The sequence below is a fragment of the Oryctolagus cuniculus genome, chromosome 11 (genome assembly GCF_051225735.1).
Source record: "Oryctolagus cuniculus isolate XC-2025 breed Fujian yellow rabbit chromosome 11, ASM5122573v1, whole genome shotgun sequence".
Lineage (NCBI taxonomy): Eukaryota > Metazoa > Chordata > Mammalia > Lagomorpha > Leporidae > Oryctolagus > Oryctolagus cuniculus.
In genome coordinates, this window is record NC_142877.1 from 71,321,304 (window position 1) to 71,348,675 (window position 27,372).

Sequence of the window (27,372 nt, forward strand, 5' to 3'; positions counted from 1 at the left end):
GCGAGTTCTTTCCAGCCTTTCGCGGGTGGTTGCAGGTCCCTGAGCAGAGTGAAAATGCTCGGAATTTCCAGATGGTGACAGCAGGGTATCAAACCCAACACAGGTCCTTCTGAGCACAGTGGCTAAGTGACAGCAGCTCCCAGGCCTTCGAGGCTGACTCTGCCCACACCTCACCCTTCTTCCCAAGAGATGGAACACTGGCTGGGGGGTGGGGAGGGGGAGAGGGAGGGGGAGAGGGGGAGGGAGGGGGAGAGGGAGGGGGGAGTGGGAGGGAGAGAGGGGGAGGGGAAGAGGGGGAGATGGAGGGAGAGGGGGAGAGAGAGAGGGGGAAGGGGAGAGAGAGAGGGGGAGGGGGAGAGGGAGGAAGAGAGGGGGGAGATGGAGGAGGAGGGGGAGGGAAAGAGGGGGAGGGGGAAATGGAGAGGGAGGGGGAGGGGGAAAGGAGGGAGAGGGAGGGGGAGAGGGGGAGGGAGGGGGGAAATGGAGAGGGGGGAGGGGGAGGGGGAGAGGGAGGAAGAGAGGGGGGAGATGGAGGAGGAGGGGGAGGGAAAGAGGGGGAGGGGGAAATGGAGAGGGAGGGGGAGGGGGAAAGGAGGGAGAGGGAGGGGGAGAGGGGGAGGGAGGGGGGAAATGGAGAGGGGGGAGGGGGAGGGAGAGAGGGGGAGGGAGAGAGGGGGTAGGTGGAGAGGGAGGGGGAGAGGGAGGGTGGGAGATGGAGAAGGAGAAACTTTCCTCTAGTTTACCCTGTTAATAACCTTTTCATGCCTTTCCCACCCAGCCTGCCTTCTCCCAGTTGCTGGGAAAGGGGTGGGCAGGGCGAGATGTCCTGGAGGTGCCAGCTTGTTGTGAGTCCTGCAGGTGTGCTGGATGCCTGCCTGTGTTTTCCCCCATGAAAATGAGTGTGTAGGAAGACCATGCACACCTCCTTTTGCTTACAGGTGGCTCAGAAGAACACGGGGTCTGAGACCTACCCAAGCCACTATTTCTCAAGAAGGCCATGTTGAGCAGGAGACGTAGGCACCAACTTGTAGAAAAACAGCTTGGGACCAGTGCCGCGGTGCAGTCAGGTAAGCTGCCACCTTCGATGCTGGCATCCCATATGGAGCTGCTATTCTCTGATACAGCTCCCTGATACTGTGGCTGGGCAAGCAGCAGATGACCCGAGCACTTGGCTCCCTGCCACCCTTGTGGGAAACTTGGATGAGGCTCCAGGCTCTTGGCTTCAGCCTGCCCCAGATCTGGTTAGTGTGACCATTTGGGAAATGAAACAGTAGATGGAGGATTTCTCTTTCTCTGTTTATCTCCACACTCATTCCTCTCTCTGTCAGTTTGACTTTCAAATCAATCAACCAATCAACTGACTGACCAATAAATCTTTTTTTTTTTTTTTTTACAGGCAGAGTGGACAGTGAGAGAGAGAGACAGAGAGAAAGGTCTTCCTTTACCGTTGGTTCACCCTCCAATGGCTGCCACAGCTGGCGCACTGCGCTGATCCAAAGCCAGGAGCCAGGTGCTTCTCCTGGTCTCCCATGGGTGCAGGGCCCAAGCACTTGGGCCATCCTCCACTGCACTCCCGGGCCACAGCAGAGAGCTGGCCTGGAAGAAGGGTAACCGGGACAGAATCCAGCGCCCCGACCAGGACTAGAACCCGGGGTGCCGGTGCCGCAGGCGGAGGATTAGCCTATCGAGCTGCAGCGCTGGCCCTGACCAATAAATCTTACCGAAAAGAAAAAAGACAGTGGCTTGCGCTGTAAGTGATCCACATAGGACCCAGCACAGGGCATTCAGCACATTGCTCCTCTGAGTACTTGACTCGGTGTAGAGCATGAAGTCCAGGCAGCACCAGCATGTGACCAGGTCATCAAGAACCTCTATGAACTTGAATGTCTCTCTTTTTTTTTTTTTTTAGATTTATTTATTTGAAAGTCAGAGTAACACACACACACACACACACACACACAAAGAGGTCTTCCATCCATTGATTCACTCCCCAGTTGGCCACAATGACCAGAGCTGCACCGATCCCAAGCCAGGAGCCAGGAGCTTCTCCTGGGTCTCCCACATGGGTGCAGGGGCCCAGAGACTTGGGCCATCTTCTGCTGCTTTCCCAGGCCATAGCAGAGAGCCAAATTGGAAGTGAAGCAGCCGGATCTTGAACTGGTTCCCATGTAGGATGCCGGCACCACAGGCGGTGGCTTTACCCACTACACCGCAGCACCGGCCCCATGAATGTCTCTTAAAGCAGGAATGGGAGAAGAACCCAAGGACCTCATTTGGTGGTTAAAATCTGACAGAAGCTGCTCTTTCTTGTTTCCACATCTGGGTTATCTTTCCTTCTAACTTTGTTAGAATTGTATCTATGGGGCTGGCGCTACTGCCTGTGATACTGGCATCCCATATCAGAGCACCAATTCAAGTCCCAGCTGCTCCTCTTCTAATCCAGCTCCCTGATAATGCACCTGGGAAAGTGGCAGGAGACGGTCCAAGTGCTTGGGTCCCTGCACCCACATGGGAGATCTGGATGCAGTTCTGGGCTCCTAGCTTTGGCCTGGCCCAGCCCAAGTCATTACGGTTATTTGGGGATGAGCCAGTGGATGGAAGACCTCTCTCTCTCTCTCCCTCTCTGTCACTCTGCCTGTCAAACAAAAATAAACAGATGTTTTTTAAAGATTTTATTTATTTATTTGAGTTATAGACAATGAGAGGGAGAGACAGAGAGAAAGGTCTTCCATCCACTGGTTCACTCCCCAAATGGCTGCAACGGCCAGAGCTGCACTGATCTGAAGCCAGGAGCTTCTTCTGGGTCTCCTATGTGGGTGCAGGGGCCCAAGCCCTGGGGCCACAGCAGAGAGCTGGATTGGAAGAGGAGCAGCTGGGACTAGAATCGGCAACTATATTGGATGCCTGCGCTGCAGGCAGAGGATTAACCTACTTTGCCACGGTGCCGGCCCAACATATGTTTTTTAAAAAAGGAATTATAGGCTGGCACCGTGGCTCACTTGGCTAATCCTCCGCTTGTGGCACCAGCACCCTGGGTTCTAGTCCCAGTTGGGGCGTTGGATTCTGTCCTGGTTGTTCCTCTTCCAGGCCAGCTCTCTGCTGTGGCCCGGGAGTGCAGTGGAGGATGGCCCAAGTGCTTGGGCCCTGCACCCACATGGGAGACCAGGAGGAAGCACCTGGCTCCTGGCTTTGGATGGGAGTAGTGCGCCGGCTACAGCATGCCAGCCATAGCAGCCATTTGGGGAGTGAGCCAATGGAAGGAAGACCTTTCTCTCTGTCTCTCCCTCTAACTCTGCTGTCAAAAAAAAAAAAAAAAAAAAAAAAAGGAATTATATCCAGCACCCAAGGCCTATTTCAGAAACCAGACTATTTTCAATAATCTTTCTTAACAGTCTTGGTCCTAAATCCCTAGGATCCCTAGGTACTCCTACTTATTCTCTAATATGTTCTAAGACTTCTGTTCAACTGTCTATCGTGCACACACTAGGTACTGGATGTGCTTATCTTTCTCGGTTATGAGTTCACTCGCATCCTCAGGACCCACAGCCTGGCATCCTTGCATGCCTTCTACATCCGGGTGCTGGGTTGCCATCATCCAGCCAGACTCTGCCCTGGGGAAGATGGCAGCCTGAAGGCGGAGAGTTGTTAGCTTTCGAAGCCAGGACAGCTTGTGACTCATCTCTGTGTCTCCTTCGACAGCAGCCACAGCCCCTTCCTGTACTATTTGCTAAAGACAAGTAGTTGTTGAACTAAATGGAATATGATAGGATTTCAGAAGCACTTTGCGACCAGTGAAATAAAAGTCTGTTCCATCTCCAAACATTTAGCTCACTGTGGGAATTAGTATACCGTGACTGTCATGGCCACAGAAGCCACTGCCCTGTGTTTATTGTGACCCCGTGAGCATTGCAGCATCGACACGCATCAGGCACGAGTGTTTCCCAGCCAGGTTTTCTATTTTTGTTAGACTTTTTACAATTGCTTTTATTAGTTATTCCTTCATGCCGCCTCAGAGTGCTTCCCCATGAAAGTATTAATGCTGGGGACTTAGAAGCTCTTTCCTGGCATTTAAGATTTATGAGCTACGTAGGTGGTGATGAAAATTTTACAGCATTTTTGTTGTTGCTGTTGTATATCTTTTGTGTGCCACATCATTCAGAAAACATTAAAAAACCCTTTAAGTATATCATACGCACCTACGCCCGCCCAGCCTCAGCAGTATTGCCCAACCCGAAGGCACACAGCACAGCTTCGTCAGTCCCCTGGCCTGCTTCCCGTCACTCTGAAATTCTCTGTGCAGGGCCATATCTCTCTGCCTCTTATGCAGCCTCCCTCAGGGTGGGCAGCCTGTACTTCCTCTCCTGGAAACACTCCCCTCCTGGCCGGCCTCTCTCTCTCTCTCTCTCTCTCTCTCACACACACACACACACACACACACACACAGAGTCTGCAAGGTTTTCTTGTAATATCTTGAGAGGCAGAGAGGGAGCATGAGAGCCAGACGGAGAGATGGAGAGACTGACCGACCGACCGAGAGAGGGCTGCTGTCTACTGGCTCCCCCCCCCCCCAAATGCCTGCAGTGGTTAGGGCCAGGCTAGGACTGGGTTGGGTCAGGCTGAAGCCAGAAGTAGGGATCTCAAACTATGTCTCCCATGTGGTACCCAACTATTTGAGCCATCACTGCTGCCTCCCAGGGCATTCGTTAGCTGGAAGCGGTAGTCCGATGATGGACCTGGGAATGGAACCCAGGGACTGTGATGTTAGCTGGTGGCTTAACCACACTTCAAACACCTACTCCAGTCCAGCCCTTTTTTTAAAAACATTTATTTATTTGAAATGAGGGGAGAGGGAGTGGGAGTGGGGGGGGGGAGAGGAGGGGGGAAGAAAGGGGGGCAGAAAGGGAGAAGAGGAGCGAAGGGGAGCGAGGGGGGGAGAGGGAGGGGGAGAGAGGGAGGGGGAGAGGGAGGGGGAGAAAGGGAGAGAGGGTGAGGAGGAAAGGGGGAGAGGGGGAGGGGGAGAGGGGGAGAGAGGGGGTGACAGAGGGGTGATGGGGGGAGGGGGGAGAGGGGGAGAGGGGGAGAGGGGGGAGAGGGGGGAGAGGGGGTAGAGGGGGGAGAGGGGGGAGAGGGGGAGAGGGGGAGAGATCTTCTATCTACTGGTTCACTCCTGCAACAGCCAGGCCAGAGCCAGGGTCCAGGAGCTCCACCTGGCTCTCCCACGTGGGCGAGGGGGAGAGGGGGAGAGAGGGGGTGATAGAGGGGTGATGGGGGGAGGGGGGAGAGGGGGAGAGGGGGCGGGGGGAGAGGGGGAGAGGGGGAGAGGGGGGAGAGGGGGAGAGGGGGAGAGGGGGAGAGATCTTCTATCTACTGGTTCACTCCTGCAACAGCCAGGCCAGAGCCAGGGTCCAGGAGCTCCACCTGGCTCTCCCACGTGGGCGACAGGGCCCCAAGTCTTGAACCATCTCATCTGCTGCCCCCTCAGGGTGTCAGACTGGAAACAGAGTAGGGACTTGATCCCAGGCACTCTGATATGGGATGTGGGTGTGCCAAGTGGTGGCTTACCCCACTGCTGCATTGACATTTCCACTTGCACATCTGGTAGGCATCTCCAACCTGAACTCTTGATTTTCTCTCAGAATCTGTTCCACCCAAACCCTCCCAACCCCAGCTTTCCCCTCTCAGGAAATGACACAAAAGCCCAGGAGTCACCTTGGACTCTTCTCTTTCTGTGCAATATCTCAGTTGGGGCTGTTAACTCTGTCTCCCAGATACATCCTAACTCTGCTGCTGACACCTCTACTGGGGCCACGTGGCCCAAGCTACCATCATCACTGGGCTTCCCTCTCTGGCACTCAGAGTCCACTCACCACTCAAATGTCAGAAGGTTGCTTATAGTAATTATTTAATACACACACACACACACACGCAGGGACACAGATTGAGCTCCTGTCTGCTGGTTCACCCCCTAAATGCCCCCAGTGGCCAGGGCTGTGTTGAGGCTGAATCTGAGCTGGGAACTCAACCTTGGTCCCTCACATGGGTGGCAGGAACCTAATCCCTTGAGTATTCAACTACTGCCTCTACAGGGTCTGCCTTAGCAGGAAGCTGGAATCAGGAGCCAGAGCTGGGACTTGAATCCAGGGATTCTCACATGCGATACAGGCTTTCACCCACCAGGCCAAAGGCCTGTCCCAGAGAAGGTTGTTTTAACACATAGGCAAGCCGGCGCTGCGGCTCAATAGGCTAATCCTTCACCTAGTGGCGCCGGCACACCGGGTTCTAGTCCCAGTCGGGGCGCCGGATTCTGTCCCGGCTGCCCCCCTTTCAGGCCAGCTCACTGCTGTGGCCAGAGAGTGCAGTGGAGGATGGCCCAGGTCCTTGGACCCTGCACCCCATGGGAGACCAGGAGAAGCACCTGGCTCCTGCCTTCGTATCAGCGAGGTGTGCCAGCTGTAGCGCGCCGGCTGTGGCAGCCATTGGAGGGTGAACCAACAGCAAAGGAAGAACTTCTCTCTCTCACTGTCCACTCTGTCAAAAAAAAAAAAAAAAAAAAAAAAAAAAAAAAAAAAAAAAAAAAGACATAGGCAGAATATGCCCCTCCCACTATCCAGGGGCTTGCAGTCACACTGAGTCAAAACGAATGGCTCATCAGGCCTCTGAGACCGCCCACGAACAGGCCCCTACCTCCCTCTCCAGGCCAGATCCCTAGCCACAAACTACCCCGACACATGGAGCTGCCCCTCTCTCTGGCTCTGCCTGGGCCCGACACGTGCTCCTTCCAGACCACTCCATGTCCGAATCCTTCTTACCACGCAAGTACCAACGTCAGTGTCACTGCTGTGTGTTAGCTTGTTCAGACCCCGACTCCCAAGAGCATGACCCCGATTCAGTTTTTCAATTGTTTTCCACTTGGGAATCCAAGTCAACTATAGCAGAGGTGTGAAAGAGGGAACGTGACAAGTTGGCTCCACAAGATGGAAAAGACGGGAGCATCATGGGGAAGAAGGGGGCTTTGCTGAGCGCTCGCCACGCGCCAGCGTTAGGCACCAAGGGACAAGGAAGCACGGGACCCAAGCCCTGCACCTCAGAACCTTCTGCAATGGTGGATTCCAGGGCTATTTGTGGTGACGATGAGCATGTTTAATAAACAAGGCAGAAACACTCCGCTCTGCTCGCTCCCCAGTCTTCTCGCCAAAACATCAGTTTATTTCTCTGCAAGCAAAAGTCCCTCAGTTTCTAGGTTTACAGAATCCACGGAAACATACGAATCTAAAAGCAAATGTGACCCTGCTGATTTGGAATGGACTCTGGCAAGGATTCTCAGATAAAGATACAAATACGTCCTCTGTTCACTTCTAGGAACAGCCCTTTTATGGCTTTTCTGAGCTAGCCGAAATCCGCAAAAGTAAGGATTCGTATTACCAACAGGTGTTGGCCTTATAAAACTGGAAAAAAGGAATCATATTTTCTATAACATACAAATGCGCAAGTGATTCACGCTTTTGGCTCGGAATGGAAACATTTATTTTTGGCACTGTAGGTTCTTCTGTCTGCATTAGTTTCACAGATTTTTCTCAGTAATTTGTAGACATTGGATAGGTTTCATTCATGAGGAAACATCAAGATACATGGAGTACTGATGTCCAATTCTTGAAACTTGTAAGCATTTATGATAAAATGATATCCATCTTTGAGGAGATTTCTCTCTAGAACATGGATGCCAGTGTTATTGCTCTTGCTTCTCTTTAAGTAGTGCCTCCCAGTATACCGAGATGCTACATGGCAAAATCAGTCTGAAAACCGTGTACAGGGTCAGCGCTGTGGCGTAGCAGGGAAAGCCGCCGCCTGCAATGCCGACATTCCACATGGGCGCTAGTTCGAGTCCTGGCTGTTCTACTTCCGATCCAGCTCTTTGATGTGGCCTGGGAAAGCAGCAGAAGATGGCCCAAGTCCTTGGGCCCCTGCACCCATGTGGGAGACCTGGATGAAGCTACTGGCTCCTGGCTTTGGATCGCCGCAGCTCTGGCTGTTGCAGCCATTTGGGGAGTGGACCAGCGGATGGAAGACCCTTCTCTCTGTCTCTGCCTCTCCTCTTTCTGTGTAACTCTGACTTTCAAATAAAAAAATGCTAAAAAAAAAAAACAAAACTATGTACAAAGTAGCTACATTCAATCTTGAAAATAAAGGGGATGATGCTTCCTACTCTGCACTTCCTCTGCTGACCCCTGTGCATCACCCACCCCTGTTTCATGTTGAAATTCAATCCCCACTATGAGATGGTAAGAGGTGGCTAGGCCTCCGCCCTCATGTCCACGTGCCTAATGGGTTAGGAGTTAATGGGCTGTCTGGACAGTGTGTCTGCTGTAAATAAATAAATATTAAACATGAGAGGAAGTACACTAGTTAATGGCAAGGAAACATTTTTAAAACAAAAATAAATGAACTTGGGACTCTTGGTAGGAGTTTCAGAATCACTTCTGAATAGAATTCCCAAACATTTCCAGTTACATATTAGCCTGCACGAATATTTTAATGTTCTGTTCTAGTTAGGCAGTTCTCACACATGGCAGAGCTCCATGAATATCTGGCAAACAGTTGTAAGAATACAGATTCCTGGGGCTGGCGCTGTGGTGTAGCTGGTAAAGCCACCACCTGCAGTGCCAGCATCCCATATGGGTACCAGTTCAAGTTCCGGCTGCTCCTCTTCCAGTCCAGCTCTCTGCTATGGCCTGGGAAAGCAGTAGAAGATGGCCCAGGTCCTTGGGCCCCTCCATCCACATGGGAGACCCGAAGAAGTTCCTGGCTCCTGGCTTCAGATTGTCACAGCTCTGGTTGTTGTAGCCAATTGGGGAGTGAACCAGCAGATAGAAGGCCTCGCTCTCTTTCTCTGCCTCTCCTTCTCTATGTAACTCTGACTTTCAAATAAATAAATCTTTTTTTTTTTTTTTTTAAATACAGATTCCCAAGGCCAGAGCTGTGGCGTGGTAGGCTAAGCCTCTACTGCGGTATCAGCATCCCATATGGGTGCTGGTTTGTGTCTCAGCTTCTCCACTTCCAATCTAGCTCTCTGCTGTGGCCTGGAAAAACAGTAGAAGATGGCCCAAGTCCTTGGGCCCCTGCACCTGTGTGAGAGATCCAGAGGAAGCTCCTGGCTCCTGGCTTCGGATAGGCACAGCTCCAGCCATTGTGCCATCTGGGGAGTGAACCAGCAAATGGAAAATCTCTCTGTCTCTACCTCTCTCTCCCTGTCTCTGTAACTCTACCTCTCTTTTATATATATATATATATATATATATATATATATATATAAAAGAATACAGATTCTCAGGCAGAGCTGTGAATGCAGAATCTCCTAGGCCTAGGTTCCCAGTAGGAAAGTATACAGAAACAATACATAAAGTATTCTTTTTTTTGGTTATGTACTTTGCATTTTTACTGTGCCCGGTCGGGCAGGTAAGAGGCTACAGAACTTGGCATTGAGAACCATCATTTTCGGTAAGAATTAGGAAAGTCTGTGCACGGCAGCTCACTAGGTGTATGCAGCCACTCCCTAAGAGAAGGCTCAGGGAGGGCTGGCATACAAATGTCAGAGGACAGCAAGACTCATGCGAACAAGAGCATGAATAGTCTTTTAAAGGTTTATCACAGGGGCCAGCGTTGGGAATAACACATTGCAGGTGTAGCCTATTCCACTGGCATCTTGTGTAAGTGCCAGTTTCAGTCCTAGCTGCTCCACTGCCAATCCAACTCCCTGCTAACACACCTGGGAAAGCAGCAGAGGACTGCCCAGTGCCTGAGCCCCAACCACCCACGTGGGAGACCCAGATGCAGGTCCAGCTCCTGGCTTCAGCCTGGTCAAGCCCTGGCTGTTGTGGCCATTGAAAAATGAACCAGCAGATGGACCATCACTGTCTCTCCCCTTCTCTGCAACTCTGCCTTTCAAATAAACAGATTAAAACATTTTTTTAAAGATTTATTTGAGAGAAAGGATTTATTGAGAGGAAAGATTTATTGAGAGAGAGGGAAAGATAAAAGAAAGGTCTTCCATCTACTGGTTCACTCCCCAAATGGTTGTAACCATTGGAGCTGGGCCAATCCAGGAGCTTCATCTGGGTCTCCCATGCAGGCGCAGGAGCCCAAGCACTTGGGCCACCTGCTTTTCCAGGTCATAGCAGAGAGCTGGATCTGAAGTGGAGCAGCCAGGACTAGAACTGGTACCCATATGGAATTTTATTTTTATTTTTTATTTTTTTTTATTTTTATTTTTTTTGACAGGCAGAGTGGACAGTGAGAGAGAGAGACAGAGAGAAAGGTCTTCCTTTTGCCGTTGGTTCACCCTACAATGGCCGCCGCGGCTGGCGCGCTGCGGCCGGCACACCGCGCTGATCCGATGGCAGGAGCCAGGAGCCAGGTGCTTTTCCTGGTCTCCCATGGGGTGCAGGGCCCAAGCACCTGGGCCATCCTCCACTGCACTCCCTGGCCACAGCAGAGGGCTGGCCTGGAAGAGGGGCAACCGGGACAGAATCCGGCGCCCCGACCGGGACTAGAACCCGGTGTGCCGGCGCCGCTAGGTGGAGGATTAGCCTAGTGAGCCGCGGTGCCGGCCCCATATGGAATTTTGGTGCCATAGGCAGATGTTTAACCTACTGTGCCACAACTCTGGCCCCTAGATAAAAATTTTAAAAGAAGTTTATTACAGGCCCAGACCTTCCTCATTTTTTTTTTTTTTTTTGGACAGGTAGCGTTATAGTGAGAGAGAGAGAGGTCTTCCTTCCGTTGGTTCACTCCCCAAATGGCTGCCACAGCCGGCGCTGCACCTATCTGAAGGCAGGAGCCAGGTGCTTCTCCTGGTCTCCCATGGGGTGCAGGGCCCAAGGACTTGGGCCATCCTCCACTGCACTCCCGGGCCACAGCAGAAAGCTGGACTGGAAGAGGGGCAGCCAGGACTAGAACCCGGTGCCTGTTTGCGATGCCGGCGCCACAGGCAGAGGATTATCCAAGTGAGCCACTGTGCCTGCCCCTAGACCTTCCTCTTTTCAAGGCGTGGCAGGGCACCTGGCCCTCTGCGTCCCTGAAACAGGGTGCCACTGCAGTAAGACTCCTCTGGCGGCAGAACAACTCCGGAAGCCTGGAAAAGAGCGGCAGGTGGAGACCAGCACGGAGCCAGCGGCCAAGCCGCGCCTCGCTGACAGTCGGAATCCCTGAGCAGAGCCGAGATGTTTTTCTGTAGGGTCCCAGGCACACCTGTCTTCAGCAACTGCCTTGGGCTGGTGGAGCCTTAGACAACCCCTCCTCCCCTCACCGAAGCTCCAAACAGAGGGAGAAGAGATAGATCCCATGACTGGGGTTCAGGCTTTGAAAGTTACCACACCCCCCACCCCCAGCAGGCTTTGCTTGTGGGTGGGAGGACAGGGGCCTTTCTCCTCGCTCCCAGGCAGAGCGGACAGAGGACGCTTCCCATGTCCTAGGTCCTCAACGCAGCTTCTAGAAGCAGCGAGCCCACTGGCATCCTGTCCTCGCTCCAGTCTCCGCCCGGGCTCTGAAGCAACCCACGCCTGCCTCACTCTGCTGAAGTCTCCGCCGTCTTGCCGTCGGCTGCGGTGTGCGGATCTTGGCTTTCTCTTTCCCTCTCTCTCTCCCTCTCCTTTGTGTTCCAACAGCAGCCGGAACAGCCCACATTCCCGATTGGAAGCTTTCGCGTTCAGCTCGCTCTGCACCTGCCTCTGCACCTGCGCTGTGACTCCTTTAATATGTAACTCGCGATACTGTTAATGAGTTGTGGGAGTGCTCGTTATCCGGCTGTGATCACCTAAACCGAGGGCGGCAAGGCAGAAAAGCCTTGAGTGCTGGGGGAAGGGAGGAGGAGGGGCTCACATTTCGGTCTGTAATTCCCCAGGAAAGTGTCGCTCTGCTCCGTGAACAGTCCTGGCTCCTCCCATCCGAAGGGTATCTATCTGAGCTACCCTCACCCAGCCTTCAAAAATATCTCACTGTGTACTAAAGACAAAAGCAAACCACAAATTTTCTGATTTTTCATTTTAAAAACAAGCAAGGAGGCCATCTTAAGTATATTTAGATGAATAATTTTTTAAATGATTATTTTCAGTAAAGTATCTCATGGTCTCTTTAAATAGCTCATTTAAAATTGTGGTAAAATACACAATAAAATTTGCCATCAAAATTGTTGTTTTAAAGTTTTTTTTCTTTCTTTTGAGAGAGCAAGCGAGCATATGTGTGCAAGAGAGACTCCCATCTACTGGTTCATTCCTTAAATGCTCGAGATGGTTGAAGCTTGCCCAGGCTGAAGCCAGAAGAAAGGAACTCAATTCAGGTCTCAGGGGGGTGGCAGGGACCAAAGTATTTGAGCCATCACCTGCTGCCTCCCAGGGTGCGCATTAGCAGGACACTGGAGCAGGAATCAGAGCCAGGACTAGAACCCAGGGACCGCAATATGGGATATGGGTGTCCCATGTGGTGTCTCAATCAGCACTCCAAGTGCCCACTCCCCACCCCAAGGAATTCTTCTGAATAAAATTTCTCCAATGTGACCAACAGTAGATCATGATTTGGCTGCCAGATTTCAAAAAAAAAAAAAAAAAAAGGGAAAAGAAAAGAAAAGGTAAGTCAAGCCAGTAAGAGGAAAATGACCAGCTCCTATTTGAGAAGGGGGCCATCACCATGTAGCTGAGAGTTTGGTCATTATTTACAGATGGGGACTCCCAAACAGTGACCTTGACTTGTCTTTGCAACTTATTTGCATAGTAGCTTGGAAGCAGGTGCGCTTATGGAAGGTTCAGCAAAGAAAGAGGAATTTGAAGATCATTTTTCTCATTAATAGGACATCAGGGCATTTGATAAAGGCCAAACTCTTTAGGCATATATCATAAAGTTCAGGAAGTCCATGGACTCCCCTAAATATCCTGGTTGTGCTGTGTTGTGGCGCTCCCAGGGGAGGGACAGTGCCGTGGGCTTCGAGTGGATTGTCACTGAACGGGAAGCACAGCAACATGAAGATCTGGTGGTTTTTAGGAGCTTTTTCGAAAGACATCAGAGGCTTTGATGCAGCAAAGACTGGACACTTTCACCTCCCAGCAAGTGTTCTTTAGCCACGCTCCTGGACTTGAAGTGGGAGAGTCTGGGTCACTGGCCTCAGAGCCTGTGGTTCAGATGGGACCTGCTGCCAGGACCAGGGCTGGGAAAATGTCAAGGCTGTGCAGAAGCATCCCCACGCAATTCTTCAAGCCTACAGGTTTTTCTTTCAAATCCTCTGTTCTCCCCAGAGATTTCTGAAACCTGGGTTGCAGGAGAGGCGAGCTGCCCTCGTCACGTTCACAAATACTTCCCCAAACACAGCTACTTAGAAGTTTTCATGTTGCTATCAGACACGCACCATCGTAATGGTGATCAAAGTGCTACAGGAGTACCGTCCAAATGTAAGAGGTCACACATTTAAACCCAAACCCTCCTCCTCCTGTGGGGAAAATGGGTTCAGGTGCTGGCTAAGTGCTTGGGCTCAGCAGTTCATGCCTTGCCACGGGCTTCTTATTTAGTACCCCCTAAAAAGGATGTCAAAAAGAGGACACGGTTTACAAAGCCAGCTGCAGCTCTCGCTCTTAATGGATCTTAAAGCGGTGGACTTCCCTGGTTCCATTGGCTCCAGCTAATGTGGCAGGGTATATATTAATAACTTAAAATAGAAATACAGTTGGAACTGGTTTCCTGTTGGGTCTGATCAGCAATGGAAGAAAGAAGAGGTGGTTTTTACTGCCCGCCCCCAGGCAGGCTGGCAGGTGGGCTCCCAGCTTCCATGTGTCTAAGACTCTCACCTGCCCCCACTCTGGGTGACTGAAGCCACAGCCCCTGCAAGACTGGAGGGCTTGTTTTGGAGAGGGTAGAGCAGCAGTTTTGCTGGGCTGGAAGGTTCCAGACCTGGCTGAAGGAGCGGCCCCCTCTGTGGAGAGCAGAGGTGTTGGGGCCGCTAGCCTGCTAATGCCACCCAGGTCAGCACTTGAGTTCTCAGTATTCAGCTCCCAGAATCTGACTGCTCGCCAGGTGGCAACCTAGAAGATTCTTTGAGAAGTTCCTGGCCAGCCTCAGGGGAAACATCTTAAAATACTAGCAGGAGAGTGGGGAGGAGAGTCCAATAGTCCTCCGGTATCACTCTGGACCTGGAGTGAGGATCAAGAAGAGTAAGCCGGTCCTTGAACTTCCAGGGCTGTGCTCCGTCTCCCACTTTTAACTGAGAGCCATAGCAAAAAAAAGTCCTGTCTCCATGAGCTTATCTTCCAACAGGGGAGAGGGGTAGAAAATGCATAAAGGCAAACCCCATCTGTTTTCCCTGATCTGTGGTGACTAATATGCAGAGTACCAAAAGGGTAATGTATAGGAGCGAAATTGACATTTTGCCATTTGATTGTTGTTCACGGCCTTTGTCTATAGCCCTGAGGAATGGTGGTCTTTCTACTCAGTACTAGTGGACTTCTGTTTACTGGAGGGTTAAGCTTGTGGTTATGAAGAAAATTGAAAGTATGTGACTATTTAACTGAAAGTAGATCTTTGTAAAAATTAAGAGTGGGAATGGGAGAGGGAGGAGGAGGAAGGGTTGGAGCGTGGGTGGGAGGGAGACTAAGGTGGGAAGTGTCACTGTGTTCCTGAATCTATATATAAATACATGATATTTGTATACTTTAAATATTTTTTAAAAGTATGTCATTGTAAAAATTAAAAAATGAGGAGGGCGAGAGTGAGGGAGGGTAGAAAGTGTCATTATGGTCTTAAAACTATGCATATGAAAGACATGAAACTTATTCCCTTTTTGTTAAAAAATTATAAAAATAACTAAAAACAGATGAAAGCACATAAATCAAGTACCTGCTATGTTAGCTGGTGATAAATGCTTTGGGTAAAAATTGGGTGGTGGTGCTTGTGAAAGGTTATTTTAGGAGAGTGTTGTGTTGGGATCAGATTGGGTCCAGGCAGAGACAATGAGCTTCTATGCCACCCACCCGCTTCTCCTGGGGGCTTCCATCCTGGCTGCCTCCAGCCCCTGAAGCTAACCTGCGGGCGTGGCCTGGATGCAGTTCCCTGGCCCCGAAACCCTTCTGCTAACTTCTGTGGGAGACTGAGACCTGGGGTGGTGCCGAAAATGAGTTGGTTGAGCCTCACCTATTTATGCCTATATGCATGAATTATGCAAGGAGGCAAACCTTGAGACATTTTTCTTGCGCCAAGGAAATCCATGGTCTTTTTTTTTTTTTTTTTTTTTTAACAACACTGGTTGAATTCATTATAATAGCATCTGTGAGGTCTTACTGGTTAATTATCACAAGGTTGGTGAGCAAGTTTAACCTCGTGTGACAAACAGTTTACAACCTCAAGGGCGACAAACGCAACATTCCGTCATTCAGAATGTCGTTTTGCAGTACAGACAGGTTATAAATCAACAGTCTTTCAGACCACACAAACATCCCTCTGAAGATTACTGGCACACTCTGCCCTTCTCGGTGCACAGAGAAACCTCATTTTGTGCCTACAAGTCACAGAATGATGGTGGATTTAACTGAAGTCTAGTGGCGACAGGTGTGCAAACAGTCTCTGCCTTGTAATGTTTTCATCAGAAGCTAATGACTAACCCAGTGAAGTTAAAAGCACTTCTGTTACCAAAGTTTCCTTTTCTTTTAGATTTATTTGAAAGAAAGAGATACAGAGAGAGTGAAGGAGAGAGAGTGAAGGAGAGAATATTTATTTGACAGGCAGAGTGAGAAATAGAGAGAGAGAGAGAGAGAGAGAAAGAGAGAGAAAGAGAAAGAGAAAGAGAGAAAGAGAGAGAGGAAAGAGAGGAAAGAGAGAGAGAGAGAAAGAGAGAGAAAGAAAGAGAGAAAGAGAGAGAAGGGGGGAGGGGGAAAAGGGGGGGGGGAGAGAAAATGAGAATATCTTCCATTCACTGATTCACTCCCTAAATGGCCACAATGGTTGGGGCTGGGCCATGCTAAAGCCAGGAGCCAGGAGATTCATCGGGTCTCCCATGTGGGTGCAGGGGCTCAAGCACTTGGGCCATCTTCTGCTTCTTTCCCAGGCGTATTAGCAGGGAGCTGGATTGGAAGTGGAGCAGCTGGGATTCAAACCAGTGCCTGTATGGGATGCTAGCACTGCAGACAGCAGCTTAACCTGCTGTGCCACAGTGCTGGCCCTCAAAGTTTCTATTTTAAGCACCATTGAAAAGCCTGTGCCTTCAACCATAATTTAAAACGTGTCCAAAAATGTGGAACTTAATGTGATTTCAGCCTCTGTGTCTCAGTGTAGTCATCATTCCTCCAGGAAGCCTTCCAGGATTTCCCAAGAAGGAAATTGCAACCTATGTGCTGCTGTTACGTATTTACCACATGAGAATCACCTATTTATTTTTTTCTCCTGTAGACTGAACACTTTTGAGAATAGGAACTAAGTTTGTCTTTTGCTCAGTTCAGTCTCTGGGGTCCAGTCCAGTGGCCAACTCTTGGCAGGCACAAAATAAATATTTCTTGAGTAAATGTCCAAACAAATGAACAGAAAGTTAAGCTTAGGGCATTAAGTAGTTTGTGTTGTTGTTATTTTTTATTTATTTGGTTACTATTTTTAGAGAGAGAGAGAAAGAGGAGAGCTCCTATTCTCAGGTTCACTCCTGACTGAAGCCAGGAGCCAGGAACTCCATCCGGGTTTCCCATGTGGGCGACAGAGACCCAAACCCTTGGGCTGGAATCAGGAGCAGAGCTGGACTCACAGCCAGGCCCTCCAGTATGGTCTGCAGGTGTTCCCAGACCAACACCTGAATGGCTAGGCCAAAAGCCTCGCCCAGCAAAGTCAGAAGCACAAGTCTAAGCATTTTTCCAATCTCTGCCATTGTTGACTATTACATATTAAAATGTTCACTTAAGTTTAAAATACCAGTTAAAACGCTAAGCAGTTAAATGTTGGACTCTGCTCACTGGCGATTCTCTCAGGGATCGCTTCTTTGGCCATGCTACACAGAACAGCGTCCTGTCACCCGTCCTCCCTTCACGCTTCTTGTCCTGCTGCTTACAGCATTCCCTGTCACCGTCTGTCACCTGTGAGGAGTTCCTCTGTCTTCCCGCTCCACGGGGCACCAGCAGAGCAGGGACCTCAGGCTACTGCCACTCCAGTCTCAGGGCCCAGGACTGCGCCTGGCACACAGTGACAGCCAACACGAAATCCTCTTCAAAGCCAATCTAAGTTATGAAAGGCTGGCGTTCATGGAGAGTGACTGCCATGGGCAGGAGAGAATTAGTTTAGGATTGAAAACAAATTTTATTAGCTGAGCACAAACTACGGCTACAATCCAGTGCCTTTTTAAATTTTCTTATTTTTTGACAGGCAGAGTGGACAGTGAGAGAGAGAGACAGAGAGAAAGGTCTTCCTTTGCCGTTGGTTCACCCTCCAATGGCCGCCGTGGCTGGTGCGCTGCGGCCAGCGCACTGTGCTGATCCGATGGCAGGAGCCAGGAGCCAGGTGCTTTTCCTGGTCTCCCATGGGGTGCAGGGCCCAAGCACCTGGGCCATCCTCCACTGCACTCCTGGGCCACAGCAGAGAGCTGGCCTGGAAGAGGGGCAACCGGGACAGAATCCGGCACCCCGACCGGGACTAGAACCCGGTGTGGCAGCGCCGTAAGGTGGAGGATTAGCCTAGTGAGCCACGGCGCTGGCTCCAGTGCTTTTTAAACCTACATCATGTGCAGCAGGGATGTATTTTACATGCAACCTGCACAGCCATGTGGAGCAATGCTCACCTTCAATAGATGAACTGCTCTCATTTGATTTTTTCTCCTTTATTTCCCCTTGCGTTGTATTTCATTAAGAAACAAAACCAAAAAAAGCCATCTGACCCACATCACTGAGTTCACGGCTCACAAATAGGTTATGAGTCACTGTTTGAAAACCACCGATTCAGTTCTTGACCTAATGAAAAACCCGAGTGATGAAAGCAAAATAACAACTGCCTTCATCATAGCCCCGCAAGTGTGTTCTGAAATTTTCATGACAGCTCTGTTGGGGGCTGAAAATAGATCGAGATTAGTTTATTGGGGCTGGTACTGTAGTTCAGTGTATTAAGCCACCGCCTGCAGCACCAGCAATCCATATGGGCACCAGTTTGAGTCTTAGATGCTCCACTTCCGATTCAGCTCCTTGCTAATGCACCTGGGAGAGCAATGGAAGATGGCCCAAGTGCTTGGGCCCGAGCTACCCATGTGGGAAACACAGGTGAAGCTCCTGGCTCTTGGCTCCGGCCTGGCCCAGCTAGCAAAGGGAAGAACTCTCTCTCACTCTCCTTCTCTCTGTAACTCCACCTTTCAAATAAATATTAAAAAAAAAAAAAAGAAATTTTAGGCTATGTAAATAAATTGGTTACAGTTACTTTCATGGGGGCCAGCACTGTGGTGCAGCGAGTTCAGCTGCCCCTTGGGATGCCTGCGTCCCTTCTCAGTGCTGGCTGGTGTCCCAGCTGCCCCGCTCTCCATCCAGCTTCCAGCTCATAGACCTGAGAGGGCAGCAGGGGATGGCCCAAGTATCTGGACACTGGACACTAGTGTGGAAGATGCAGAGGGAGTTCCTGGCGCCTGGCTTGAGCTGGGCCCAGTCCTGGTTGTTGTAGCCATTTGGAGATCTCTTTGTAGCTCTCCCTCTCTTCTTCCTGTCCCCTCCTTCTCTCTCTGTCCTTCAGTCTTTCAAATAAATAAATGCATCTTTAAAAAATTACTTTCAAGCCGGCGCTGCAGCTCACTAGGCTAATCCTCCGCCTGCAGCCCCGGCACCCCGGGTTCTAGTCCCGTTTGTTCCTCTTCCAGTCCAGCTCTCTGCTGTGGCCCGGGAGGGCAGTGGAGGATGGCCCAAGTGCTTGGGCCCTGCACCCACATGGGAGACCAGGAGGAAGCACCTGGCTCCTGGCTTTGGATTGGCGCAGCGCCATTTGGGGGGTGAACCAACGGAAAAAGGAAGACCTTTCTCTCCATCTCTCTCTCTCTCACTGTCCACTCTGCCTATAAAAAAAAAAAAATTACTTTCATGGTGCATCTAGAAAGAAGTGGAAATGTAAAAGTCCTTATAACTTTCTAAGATATCTTAAAACTTTTTTTATTCTATAAGGAAGCATTTTAGATGAGAGAGGTTGGCCTCTGAGTCTTGACACGAACTTTTCTGAGTGTAAAAAAATGTGAGCCACCTTCCTGGTAGTTTATATACATTACTACTAGAAAGGAAATGGGCCAGGCAAAAGCCATGTGTAACAATACCCGAAAGAGGAAATACTGATGACAAAATAACATGAGGGAAAGGGATTAATCTCTGTGCAAATAAAAGTTAATCATGAATTAAAAACAGTCGTGCATACGATCTTTAACTTATAAAAATAGCAAATAGTTAAAAACATTTTCTTTTTAAAAATGAGGTTCTCTAATATGAGAGAAGGCACAAAGTGGCCTTACCATTTCTGATTGGGATGAAAAATGCTAACACCCTCTTAGAAAACCATTTTGCAATGTAGTCTTAAAAATACTTACAGGGGTGATTTCACTTCTGAGAATCTATCCTAAGGGCATCATCTGAAATCTGGAAATATTTTTCATAAAGTTAATCATAATATTATTAATAATGTAAAAAATGGAAGTAATATTTACATAATAAATGCATAATCACACCATGGAATATTAGGCTGTTAAAATGAGGTTTACAAGAGTGTTTACTATTATGAAGCAACTCTACTCCTACAATGTTCAGTGATGAGACAAGACACAAAGTGTCTGTGGAGAATCAGTCCATCTTATTAAACTTCTCACATGCCAGACAATGAGTGTTCCAACTCAGTGCCTGCCTTGAAAACCATCTTATCTAATTCTTTGAATTTATACTTGTATAAAATTTTTCAGCTGAATTCTGAAAACAGTGAAATTGTAACATTTCTTAATGTTCTTGAGGTCTAGAACATGATCTAGGAAACCCATTCAAGAATCAATTTTTGAGGCACTGTGGGTAAAGCTACCACCTGCAATACTGGCATTCCATATGGGTTCCAGTTCATGCCCTGGCTGCTCCACTTCTGATCCAGGTCCCTGCTAATGTGCCTGGGAAAACAATGGAAGATGGCCCAAGTGCTTGGACACCTGCTACCTACATGGAAGACCCAGAAGAAGCTTCTGGCTTTGGCCTGGCCCAGCTCTGCCATTGTGGCCATCTAGGAAGTGAATCGGCAGATGGGAGATCTCTATCTCTTTCTCTCTTTCAAATAAATGAATAATAAACAAAGTCTTTAAAAAAAAACAATTTTTAACCACTGGAGACACCATTATTTTAAGAGAGTATGAAATTGGTCTCACATTCACCAATCAACTCTTTTCTAGAATGTGTTGACTTGAGGCAAATAGTTTGAGCACTGGTTGATGGGCTGCCAATGTGGAAAACACAAATGGTTGAAATTCAGGGGAATTTTAAAAAAGAATAGATACACAATGTTGTTAGCTATTTGCTATTTATCAGCGAGAGGGGAGAAAGGAATGACTTAGGTGGCTTCAGCCCCCACAATGGAAGACATACACTAGACATCTGCAAGTACAGGGATCTGTCACCTGTGCCTCTTCCCCCAAGATAAATGCATAGCCCTGGACTTTACGCACCCTCTCCCCTTACAGCTAGCCTGGGCCTTCTCGTCCTGCTGTAACACTGTCCTGAGTAACTGCCTTATTCAGCAGCCCCAGCATAAATACATCGTGAGTTCTACCAGCTGTGGTGAGAGCCAGTTCTAAGCCTGGACCACCACAGCCCAGCATCGTGGTGGCAGGACAAGAGGCGCAGTGTTGCAGAAAGCAACCGGAGCCACTGGACGGGACCAGGCAGACAAAGCTGCAGCTTGATGAAGATGTCCCCCTGTGGAGGCAGGGGTGGTTCAGCAGCTGTATTATTCTTAGGAAAGTCCTGTGGCAGGAATTGGAAAAAGAGTTTCCTCTTTTGCAGCTGGAAATATTATTTTGGTTCAGAATTTGCCTACTGTTGCAAATGTTAATGGTTGATTTCATGGTTTTTTTTTTATTGTTGAAATGTGTCTTTGATAGAGGGTCATTTGATGAATATCAATTATATATTACAGGATAAATATGCATTTTTGTCTGAAAATAGGAAATAATGGAATTTATGTGTTATGCAGCAGTCTAAGATACTTAAAATTTAAATTCTGATTGCTAATACATATTCATTATAAGTAAAAAGATTTCACTCGCTCATAAACCACCAATTAGGGACAAATAAGCCATAACCTTTGCTAATATACAGGAACTGTTCTGTCTGTATATTTTTTCCACATATTTAATGATACACATCTTGTTCCTTCAAAATGGAGTTATTCTAGAAGTTTTTTAGTTGCTAACATATTGTCAGCATCTTTCCATTCTAATAAATATAGTTCCGTGTCTTTATTTTAGTAGCTGCATGTATTCTGCATAATGACTAAACTATACTATATTTAACCAAGTTGCCCATTTGAGGATATTTATAACTAATGTTTTTCAAGTTGTAGTTCATGAGTATCAGTAGTTAAAAGATAAATTGAGGGGGTTTTATTATACCTTAAGTCCTAAAACTTTGAAACATGTCTTATTGGGGCTAGAGCTGTGGTGTAGCAGGTTAAGCCTCTGCCTATGGCGCCCGCCACTGGGGAGTCAACCAGAGGATGGAAGACCTCCCTCTCTGCCCCCACCTCCCCTTCACTCTCTGTATCTCTGCCTTTCAAATAAATAAATCTTTTAAAGAAGCATATTTTTTAATATTTGAAAAGTTCTCCTTTAATCATTGTCTTCTGGCTTTTCTAAAAGATACTGGTTGCTCTTATAACTCCAGTCTTTCAGATGGTGCTTCAAACTATTTTATATAGGCCTCCCCCAGAATACTGTGGAACACTTCACATTACATTTATAAATTAATTTTGGAATTGTTATCTTTACAATAATGAATCCTTTTGATAAATAACATATGTCAAGGCTGGTGTTGTGGCGCAGGTTAAGCCACTGCCTGTAGTGCTGGTACCCCATATGAGCACTAGTTCAAGTCCCAGCTGCTCCACTTCCAATCCAGCTCCCCACTAATGCACCTGGAAAGCAGCAGAAGATGTCCAAGTGCTTGGGCCCCTGCCACCTATGTGGGAGACCCAGATGGAGTTTCTGGCTTCTGGCTTTGGCCTGGTCCAGCCACAGCTGTGTGGCCTTTTAGGGAGTGGACCAGCGAATGGAAAATCTCTTTCATCATCTCTATCTCTCTAACTCTGCCTTTCAAATAAATGAAAAATAAATCTTTCTTTAAAAAGAAAAAGTATGTCTTTTCATTTAATTGTTCTCTTATGTCTCAAAGTTGTAGAGGATTCTTCAGATAGGCCTTCCTATTTCTTAAGCTTATTCATTCAGTATTTAATATTTAGTTACGGCATTGCAAAAATATTCCCATTATTTTTTCTCAACTGAACAGATATGGAGGAAAGATATCAGCGCTGATACACTTAGATTGTCACAGAGTATACCGAGTTCTAAAAATATCTTCCCACCCAAGTTGTGTAGGTCAAGTGCAAATGAGAGCTGTAAGACGGATCTGGAAAATTTTGCTCCTCTCCCTCTTCCTTCCTCCATCCCATATTTGGGTTATTCTCATTTCATTAAATATAAATGGCTATTCCATGGAAACAAAAACAGGAGCACTACCCAAGGACATCTGTGTGACCAAAGCTTCTTGAAGGAGCAGAGTGAATTTCCAAGTAAACATGATTAACTCCAGCATAACAGGACCCACCTGTGGGAGCCGCAGCCTGCACGCCTGTCAGCAGCTGTGCAGCCTGCACCCACGGTCCCCTCAGACAGGAAGAACAGGGCCCTGACAAGGTCAACACCATTCTTGCACTCTGGTGCTGGGGGCCACCTGTGGGGATGTCTCATCGGGCGCTATCATCATCTTCGTTTCACAGACAAGAAAACTGGACCCCGAGAGGCTAAACACTTCATCCACTCGTTCACTTCTCATTCATTTGTTATTTCAACATGCTAGCATGATGCACTTATCATGCACTAAGCCCCCCTAGACAGCTCTGAATCAAACTCCCCCCTCTCATGACAATCACATTTTACAAATGATTTTATTTTAAAAAATTTATTTGATGGGGGTGAGGTGGAGGAGAGACTTTCCAACCACTGGTTCACTCCTCAAATGGCCGCAATGGCCAGACCAAAGTCGGAAGCCAGGAACTCTATCCTGGTCTCACATGGGTGGCAGGAGCCTAAATACTTGGGCCACCCTCCACTGCCTTCCCAGGCACATTAGCAGGGAACTGGATCAGAAGCAGAGCAGCTGGGACTCAAACTGGCGCTCCACTGTGGGATGCCAACATTGGAAGTCGTGGCTTGATCCTCTATACCACAGCAACCGCCCTGAATGTTACATTTTGATGGGGCAGGCATGCACAAATGAAAACTGTGCCTTGGCCAAGGTCATACGGTTGGAATTATGACTGAGGGCTGGGTCTCAGTCTGGCTGCAGAGCCCATGGGCTTGGCCATGGAGAGAGAGGAATATTCTGCTACAGGGAGAGAGAAGAGAACACGGGTCCTGGGGAAAGTTGTCCATCATCTCCTGGAAAGCCTTCCAGGGTGGCTTGACCTGGAGGAGTTGGCCACGGGCCAGAGAACAGTCGTTCTGGACCTCCTGACTCTACAGGTTGCACACAGGGAGAGACTGCCTTCTAGAGACTGCTCTCATCTTATGAATTCCACTTTCCTGGCTTCATGGCTTACCTATTTACCCTGCATTATTTCCTTCACACCCTAACTAGCACAAGTGTCAATTCAACATAAGGGAATGGTGACTGACAAAAGCCAACTTCTTCTAACTCAATGATGAGGCTGACGCTAGGAGTCACACTCATACACAGGAGACCAGTGGACAGAAATAGTTCAGTGGAATTCACAAAATTATTTCAAAAATGTACTTTTTTTTTTTTTTTTTTTGACAGGCAGAGTGGACAGTGAGAGAGAGAGAGACAGAGAGAAAGGTCTTCCTTTTGCCGTTGGTTCACCCTCCAATGGCTGCCGCGGCCGGCGCGCTGCGGCCGGCGCACCGCGCTGATCCGATGGCAGGAGCCAGGAGCCAGGTGCTTTTCCTGGTCTCCCATGGGGTGCAGGGCCCAAGCACCTGGGCCATCCTCCACTGCACTCCCTGGCCACAGCAGAGGGCTGGCCTGGAAGAGGGGCAACCGGGACAGAATCCGGCGCCCCGACCGGGACTAGAACCCGGTGTGCCGGCGCCGCTAGGCGGAGGATTAGCCTAGTGAGCCGCGGCACCGGCCCTCAAAAATGTACTTTTAAATGGGATGGCCATTTAGCCTAGTAGTTAATATGCCAGTTGGGGCACTCATATCCCACATCAGAGTACCAGGGTTCAAGTCCCAGCTCTGGCTTGTGATGCATGCTTCTTTTTAAAAATTAATTTTTTAAAGAATACAAATTTCATATGTATGACTTTATGAATATAGTTATTCTTCCCACCATACCCACACTCCTACCCCTCCTCCTCTTCCCTCTCCCCTTCCCAGTGCCATTCTCCATTAAGATTCATTTTCAATTAACTTTGTACACAGAAGACCACTCTATACTAAGTAAAGATTTCAACAATTTACACACACACACACACACACACACACTGTTTGGGAACAAGTACCACATTTAACTCTCATAATACAACCCATTGAGGTCAGAGGTCCTGTATGAGGAGTTAGTGCACAGTGACTCCTGTTGTTAATTTAACAGTTAACACTTATGTAGATATGTGCTTCTTGCTCATGCAGACCTGGGCGGCAGCAGGTGATGTCCTCAAGAAGCTGGGATCCTGCCTCCCACGTGGGAGCCTGGGACTGAGTTCCCAGCTCCTGGTTTCAGCCAGGCTGGCCTCGGTCACTGTGGGCTTTTGGGGATTGAATCAGCAGATGGGAGTCTCTCTCTCTCTCTCTCTCTCTCTGCCTCTCAGATAACAATTTAAAAAAAGAAAGAGAAAAAAATAGGGAAATTGGCTAGAGGGCTGTCACCTGAAGCTACATGTGTTGACCTTTACTTAATAAAATTCCAGTCCTTCTTATTCTGAGATTTCAAGACCAAGGTTCTCTTGCCTTACAAACATTCTCACAGTTAAAATCCAGAGTTCATCTGCACTTACTAGTTTCAGATCTGTCTAGATTTTAAATTTTTTAAAAAATACATTTTAACTCCTTTAAAATGTTTGGATTTAAATAGGCTTTTTATCAGTCTGGTGTTTATTTGAGAGCCCTGGAAACTCTATAAAGGATTTAAGGTGCTTTAGCTCAACGCTGTTGGTAGTTTAAATACAGAAAAGTAAATTCTCTGCTATTAATTCAGCTTACTATCTTACTACTACTAAGATCGTTAGTCCCTTGGCAATTAGCTTTACATTGTCAGCTTTAATGAAAAACTAAGGGGTTTTGGGTCTGTGCAAGCTGGAGAGCAAAGAGGAGACTCAGGGGAGAAAGCACCCAGACACCCCGAAGGCTTTCTATTAGCACCGCACGCAAGTGTGGAGTCTCCCTCAATCCTGTGTCATGGACAGGCGCGGGCAGATTTGGAGAGCACGCTCGCTATGGGAAACTTTACACGTCTTTCTCATTTTTTTGCCCCAGTGCATCACGTGAAATCCTTGCAAACACAAGGACCTTTTATTTGTTGACAAAGGGAACAGTACATCTGGACAAGCAGCTCCCTTGTCCTGCTCCGAAATAGGAAAGAGAATCTGAGGCATATGCTGGTGCCGAGTACCCAGAACGCAAACCGCACACTGCACACGGTTTCGCCTTTATTTTCCAAATGCTTTCTAGCAAACGGTAAAAATTACTTATGTAAACTCACTCATGCTTTCTGCAAACGACCTGAGCAAAGGAAATATTCTTAGGTGGCTCAGGGTCTCATGCATTACATTACCAAACAAAGTTGAACAAAGTATTCACTTACCTGTCCAGGAGAAGCTGAGATAAAGGCGAGAAACAGGTAGAGTGATTGTCCTCTCTTTCGGACTTCCCTGGGTGGGCGGTCGAGCTGTCGTCTGGCAACGTGAATCGAGTGCGCTCTGAGTGCAGGGCTGGGTGCTAGGCACCGAGGATGCAAACGGGGCCAAGACAGGGCCCCTGGCTGCGCACAGCCTGTCTTTGTGGAGGAGCAAGGCAGGAGCAAACAACCAGCAGGCCGAGCGACTTGGGCTCTAATCAAGAACACCTGGCAGGCCCAAGGGGCTCCCTGATCCCGAGCCCCAGAGCCAGAGACGAAGAGGGGGTAAATCACAGCCAGACCATGCACTGGCCTCAAGTCTTCATTGGTTTCACCCAGCGCAGTGCAGACACTCAGGTACCAGTCATCGCCTGTACGCAGGGGTGGCCAATGACTGTAAATGGGGGTGCTTGCAGGTGACTTCTATTTTAGGAGGCCTCCCTGGGGGAGTGCTGGATTCCTGTCCTTTTATAAGTTGGTCTAAGGCTCTGGATGGAGTCGGTGACGTCTGCCTTCAAAGACTGTGGCGGAGTCACCATGCGTCTCCAATTAGTAGCAGTTTACTGAGTGTCATCTAAGTGCTCTCAGCTTCGCTGTCACCCCCTCCCGAGAGGCCCTCACTGACAGCGGCAGATTTATGGTGATGGCAATAAAGCTTCCATTTCAGGGCCCCCTGCCAGAGCCCCTCACCGGCCCAGGCCTTTTCTGAGTCCCGGGCTGGGGTCAGGGGACCCTTGCGATCTAGTCACGTGCGTGTGTGTCTTTGTAAATGTTTCGAGAGTGAAATAGTTGAACAACAATCAGTAAAACTTCAGGCTACTCTCTTTACTCCAGCTTTCCTTCTGTTGTGCTGCTGCTTTGCCGGTGGCCTTGGGGTGGATACGGGCATTTTGGAGACCCAGTGAAGGGGAAGTTGATTTAGGATTCCCTTTGTTTGAGTGGAGATGAACTACTGATGTGGTTTGTGGTTGCTTCCTTGTATGGCTATGGTCTTGCCTGAAGCCCTAGCGCACTGGTGATGTCCTGTCCGGTCCTGCACTGCCCATCGCTTGGTGCCATCACACAAGGGCATCTCAGTATGAAAGGTGTCCCTTGACACCCAGCACCAAAAGGCAGGCTGAAGTGGGAGCAAGGTGAGCTGTATGGGGCCAGAAGCTAACCGAGGGGGCTTTTTGAAGCTTATATCTTACATGGGAAAGAAACTTGAAACTGACTTTCCAAACTTGACAACAATCCTAAATCGTCATAGGATTTTATCAAATAACAAGTTGGGAAGCTGAAAGAAACTTATAGAAAGTATCAATAACACAT

General features: G+C 48.7%; 1 protein-coding gene across 1 annotated transcript in view; it reads right to left on the reverse strand.

Moving 5' to 3' along the window:
- Positions 1-26,505, reverse strand: part of CPM (carboxypeptidase M) — a 144,250-nt gene extending 117,745 nt beyond the window's left edge. The window contains exon 1 of the mRNA XM_051846436.3: positions 26,029-26,505. The gene's annotated coding sequence lies outside the window, so the exon portion shown is untranslated. The remainder of the gene's footprint in view (positions 1-26,028) is intronic.
- Positions 26,506-27,372: the final 867 nt, after the last annotated feature.